This window comes from Microcaecilia unicolor, chromosome 7 (assembly GCF_901765095.1).
Source record: "Microcaecilia unicolor chromosome 7, aMicUni1.1, whole genome shotgun sequence".
Classification (NCBI taxonomy): domain Eukaryota; kingdom Metazoa; phylum Chordata; class Amphibia; order Gymnophiona; family Siphonopidae; genus Microcaecilia; species Microcaecilia unicolor.
Window position 1 is genome coordinate 131,247,524 of NC_044037.1, and position 6,398 is coordinate 131,253,921.

The window sequence follows — 6,398 nt, forward strand, 5'->3', positions numbered from 1 at the left end:
CTCCAACTTGACCCGGACTCAGCATCTCGGATGGACTCTGCACTTGGTGCAAACTCAGCACTCATCATAGACTCAGCATCTTGACTGGAACTGCAACTCGATCCAGACTCAGCATCTTGACTGCCAATGCTGCAACTCACTCCAGACTCAGCATCTTGGCTGCCCCTGCTGCAACTCGCTCCGGACTCAGCATCTTGGCTGCCACTGCTGCATCTCACTCCGGACTCAGCATCTCGGCTGTCACTGCTGCAACTCGCTCCGGACTCAGCATCTCGGCTGCCACTGCTGCCACTCGATCCGGACTCAGCATCTCGGCAGGCAAAGCCCTTCAGGCTGGACTCAGAAGTTTGGCGGGAAAAATCAGGAAGCCACCTTCTTTCAGCTTGGGCTTCAGGAGTATCCCGCAGGGCGGGATCCGATAGGAGTTGGAAGCGGTAAAAGAACAGCTTGGTAGAGGGATCAATAGCAGAAACTGGGTTTTCTTCGAACCCAAGCCAGGAGACACGCCTTCTCTCCGCTGCAGCTTCAGGAGTATTCTTCAGGGCTGGATCAGACAACAGTTTGACACGGTAATCATGGAGCGTCAGAAACGGATCCAGCTCAAAAATGGGGTTGGAACTAGGATCCAAACTGGTACTATAAGGCTCAGTAGACAGCGCCACTTGAACCCGACGCAGAGACTTGGCTTGAAGCGCTGCTTGGACTGGAATCGGAGACTCGGTCAGAAGCACCCCTCGGACTGGACTCAGAGGCTTGAGTGGAAGCGCCACTTGAACTGGAGTCGGCGACTCGGTTAGGAGCGTCCCTTGGACTAGGCTCCGAGGCTTGAGTGGAAGCGCCCCTTGAACTGGCATCGGAGGCTCGGTCAGCAGCGTCCCTCGGACTGGACTCTGAAGCTTGGCTGAACGCGCTGCTTGGACTGGATTCAGAAGCTTGTCTGGGCGCTCTGCTTGAATGGGACTGGACCCCTGCTGGGCCCAGAGCATGGAATTCCCAAGACGTCTCCTCTCAGCGACAGCTTCAGGAGTATCCCACAAAGCTGGATTCAAGACCAGGCTGCGGCGATATTCAGCGAGCGTGATAAAGGGGTCCATATCTGAAACTGGGTTTTCAGCGATTCCAAGCCACCGGACACGTTTTCTCTCAGCTGCCGCTTCAGGGGTCTTCTTCAAAACAGGATGAGACAAAAGTTTCCCACGATACTGACGAAGAGTCATAGAAGGATCAAGAACAATGATGGAACTGGACCCCAGCTGGGTCAGCTGGGTGGGGGTTCTTGCCGGGCCCATGGCCTTTGCAATCTGTCAGGTTCTCAGGTTCAGAGCCCGTGGGGCCGGGCTCTGGAGCAAACGTGAGCCCTTGGGCTGCTGATGAGGAGCGACAGCAGCAGGCAAAACCCACCAACCAACACTGGGTAAGCACACCGGCAGGGACTGCAGGCACTGCCCAGCGAACCGGAACACATGGACTGGAATCCCCCGGACTGGAGGACACAGAACTGGAACACTGGACTGCAATCCCCCGGACTGGAACACTCGATTGGAATCCCCCGGACTGGAGGACACAGGACTGGAACACCGGACTGGAGCACACCGGACTGGTCCACACAGCTTCACCTGCACTTAGCTACTAAGCCCCCCAGGAGTTGAGCTCCTAGGTTCGAGTAGCCAACAGGACTTACTGGATACCGGATGACATAGGGACCAGGACTGGAAACAGAAGTGCTCCTAAACCTAAACTGATCTACGTGCTCCCAAGCCCTAAACCAGCAGGAGTGTTCCTAACAGTAAACTGACAAAAGGACTTCCTAAGCCCTATACTAAACAGGAGCCCCTAAGCCCTGCTCAAGAAAAGGACTTCCTAAGCCCTAAACTAACAGAGCAGGGAACTAAACACAAAGCTAACACAGGTGCTACTAAGCACCAAGCTACAAGCAGAGCTGTACACTAACAAGCTAAACACAAAACTAACACTGCTCTAGCCCGCTAGGTACAAAACTAACAAGGTGCTTCATAAGCACTATTCTGGCAAGCAACCAGAAGAGCTCCTAGCACTAAAAGGGAAGACAGGGGAGCCACAAGGAAAAAGCAGGTAAGCTAACACATAAGCCAAAAGTGATTCTAAATCACCAAACACCAACAGCAAAGACTGCAATGCTCCCAATAGCACAAACACCAGAAGTACTTCTAACAGCAAACTCTGCAGTGTTCCTAACAACACCAAACCCTGAAGTCCTTCTATCAGCAACAGAGCTTCCAAAGCCCTACACACAGCAATGCTTCCAAAACCAAGAGGGAAAAGCAGGGGAACATTAAGGAAAAAGCAGGAAAGCTAAATACACAGTCACCAGTGCACACTGCACTAACACTAACCTGGCCCTTAGCAAAAGCAAGCAGGGAAACTAGACACAAAGTCAGAAGTGCACACTGCACCACCCTACCTAAAGCAAACACCACTGTTGCAAAGGCTCTGAAGGAAACAACACCACTTCCTTATCAAGGCCCTCCCTGATGATGTCACACTCCACTAGGCAAAAGCACACTGACCCAGAGAGGCCCAACCCACACCAATGCAACACTGTGAAGCACTTGAAGCCAGTACACCCAAAGAGAGGTAGAGCAACTCAGGCAACACACACACAGGTGCAGTATAGTGAAACAATTAGAGCCATGCTGCTGGAAGCTGCCAGCACAGAGAAACAGAGCCAGCTCAGAAAGGACAGAGAAAAGAAACAGAAGCCAGCTAAGAAGCTGACCCCCAGGAAAGAGGTAAGTTTGAGAGGGGTTCAGACCCCAATCATAACAGGGATAAAATGCCATAAATAAGTAAATAAATATAAACTTTTAACGTTCAGCACCTGATTCTCAAAGTGGACATATTCCAAACACTATAATGAAAATAAAATTATTTTTTCTACCTTTGTTGTCTGGTGACTTTGTTTCTCTGATCATGCTGGCCCAGTATCTGATTCTGCTGCTCTCTATCTGTTCCCTTGACTCCGTTTCCAGGGCTTCCTTTCCACTTATTTCTTTTCTTTCCTCCTTTCTGGTCCTCCGCAGACTTGACTGTACAGTGGATCCAGCTTCTGCCTATTTTCTCCATCCATGTGCAGCTTCTCTCCTCACTTCCTTTTCCCTCATCTAATCTCCTTCCTCTATCTTCCCTCCATGTCCAGCATTTCTTCTCTCTCCCTTCCCTCCCCTCCATCCATGTCCTGAAACTCTCCTCTCTCCCCTGCCCCCCTCTATCCATCCATACCCAGCAATTGTCTTCTCTCTTCGATGAGTTCGTTCGTGCCCTTAGTCCCGCCTTCTGATGTCAGATGTCAGAAGGCGAGACTAAGGGCACGAACGAACTCATCGAAGCAAACAAGGAAGGCTGGAGATGGGCAGCAGGGCTTTAAATAACGCGCGCTTCAACGGAGAGGTAATAAAAAAGATGGATGGGAGCGGGAGGGGACGGTGGGGGCGAAGAACAATCGCTGGACATGTTTGGGAGCGGGAGGGGAGGTAAGCATGGCCTGTGATGGCACCCTCCTGCCATGCTTACCTCGTGTAATGGAGCTGGCTCGCCCCAAAGAACAACCAGCTCGCAAGAGCTGTCAAAATTTAACAAGCGGCTCTTGCGAGCCGGACCGAGCCGGCTCCAGCACACCACTGTGCTTATCCTTTACAGCCTTCTCCAGAGTGACTCCCAGGTCAACTCTGATCCACTCAGGGCCTCTGCTCTAGGTGCCATGCACCGGGGCATTTTTCTCTTTACATTTATTTTTCTCCCAGTTACTATTTATGGCTCCAGTACACTAGTACACTTTTTCTTCTTGGTACTGTCCCTTCCTAATCTGTTTCTCCATCTGAAACCACTGTACACTGCAGGAACACATTGTCCACCCTCTATATTCATCATCTCACCATCTCTTTTTTCCTCTTCCTTTTTCTCAGCTCTCAACCTTCAACATTTCCTTCCTTCCATTCATCCATCTCCTTTCTATCTGAGTACATTTCGCCTTCATCGCTGTCGTCATACCTCTCCTACTCTTCTCCATACTCTCTTGCTCCTCCTGCTCTCCACTGGGGACATTAATCCCAATCCTGGTCCTCCACATCAGCTCTCATCCTATTTGTGCAGGTCACACCGTGATATCTCCAATCTAATTTCTGTTCCTCTCCTCCCCCTCCTTCCCTAGCTTTCTCTTGCACTCTGTGGAATGCCCGCTCTGTCTGTAACAAACTTTCCTACATCCATGACCTCTTTATCTCTCGTACTCCATCTGCTTGCCCTAACTGAAACTTGGCTTTACCCTGAAGACTCTGCTTCAATCGTGGCCCTTTGCCATGGAGGTTATCTATTCTCCCATACTCCTCGCCCGGTTGGCTGCGGAGGTGGTGTCAGGCTGCTACTTTCACCTTCTTGTAGATTTCAACCTCTTCTTCTACCTCAGTCTCACTGTTTTTCTTCCTTCGAAGTCCACTCCATCCTTCTATTTGCTCCTCTGCCTCTCCGAGTAGCAGTCATTTATCGACCCCCTGATAAGTCCCTTTCTTCCTTTCTCACTGACTTTGATGCTTGGTTTTCCTTCTTTCTTTAACCTTCATCTCCTTCCCTCATTCTTGGGGATTTTAACATTCATGCTAATGATCCCTCTGACTCTTATGCTTCGCAGTTCCTTGCTTTAACATCCTCTTTCAATCTTCAACTGTGCTCCACTGCCCCCACTCACCAGAATGGCCACTGTCTTGATCTTATCTTCTCAAACTGCTCACTCTCCAGTTTCTGTGACTCAACTCTTCACCTCTCTGACCATCATTTGATAACTTTCACACTTAAACAACCCCCTCCCCAGTCCCGTCCAATCTTAACCAATACATTTAGGAATCTTCAGGCTATTGACCCTTCTACTCTGTCCTCCAATGTTTCAAATCCCCTCTCTACCACTATGTTATCCAAGTCTGTCAATGAGGCTGTCTCTTCCGATATTACTATTCTGTCCTCTGCTCTGGATACTCTCGCTCCTCCCATTCCCCGTTCTGTAAAACGTACCAAACCCCAGCCTTGGCTGACCTCTAGAATCCGCTACCTACATTCCTGTGCCTGCTCTGCAGAATGCCTTTGGCTGAAATCCCGTGCCCATGCTGACTTCATACATTTCAAATTCTTGCTGACCTCCTTCCAGTCTGCTCTTTTACTTGCCAAACAGGACTATTACATCTAGATGATAAATTCTCTTGGCTCAAACTCTCGACATCTCTTTGCCACACCGAACTCTCTCCTCAAAGTGCCTTCACCTCCATCCCCTCCTTCACTTTCCCCCCAGACTCTTGCTGAGTTCTTTCATGATAAGGTTCACAAGATTAAACTTGAATTCTCAACCAGGTCAACTCCAACTGTCCTTCCCTTAGTCCATTCTCTCAACCCTCCAACCCCTGCCTCTTTTTCTTCCTTTTCTGAAATCACTGAAGAGGAAACTACACATCTTATTTCCTCCTCAAAACTAACTACCTGTTCCTCTGATCCTATTCCCACCCATCTACTTAACACTATCTCTCCTACTGTCATCCCTTTTATCTGTCATATCTTCAATCTTTCACAGGCCACTGCGACTGTTCCTGATGCCTTCAAACATGCCGTAGTCACACCACTCCTTAAAAAACCTTCAATGGACCCTACCTGTCCTTCCAACTATCGCCCCATCTCCCTCCTCCCTTTCCTATCCAAGATACTTGAACGTGCTGTTCACCGCCGTTGCCTTGACGTTCTTTCATCTCAAGCTATTCTTGATCCACTTCAATCTGGCTTTCGCCCCCTTCATTCAACTGAAACAGTGCTTGCTAAAGTCTCCAATGATCTGTTCCTGGCCAGATCCAAAGGTCTCTATTCTATCCTTATCCTTCTCAAGCTATCTGCTGCTTTTGACACTGTTGATCACAGCCTACTCCTTGATACGCTGTCCTCACTTGGATTTCAGGGCTCTGTTCTTTCCTGGTTTTCTTCTTATCTCTCCCTGCGTACCTTTAGTGTATACTCTAGTGGATCCTCCTCTACTTCTATCCCACTGTCAGTTGGTGTACCTCAGGGATCCATCCTGGGACCTCTTCTTTTCTCCATCTATACTTCTTCCCTTGGTACTCTGATCTCATCCCATGGTTTTCAGTATCATCTGTAGGCTGATGACTCCCAGATCTACCTCTCCACACCAGAAATCTCAGCCGAAATCCAGGCCAAAGTATCAGCCTGCCTGTCTGACATTGCTGCCTGGATGTCTCAGCGCCATCTGAAACTAAACATGACCAAGACTGAGCTTCTCATCTTTCCCCCTAAACCAACCTCTCCTCCTCCCCCATTCTCTATTTCTGTGGATAACACTCTCATCCTTCCTGTCTCATCAGCTCGTAACCTTG

General features: G+C 49.4%; 1 protein-coding gene across 6 annotated transcripts in view; it reads right to left on the reverse strand.

The window, feature by feature from the left end:
* FTCD (formimidoyltransferase cyclodeaminase) overlaps positions 1 to 6,398 on the reverse strand; it is a 1,011,684-nt gene that overhangs the window by 403,447 nt on the left and 601,839 nt on the right. The gene's annotated exons all lie outside the window — the stretch shown is intronic.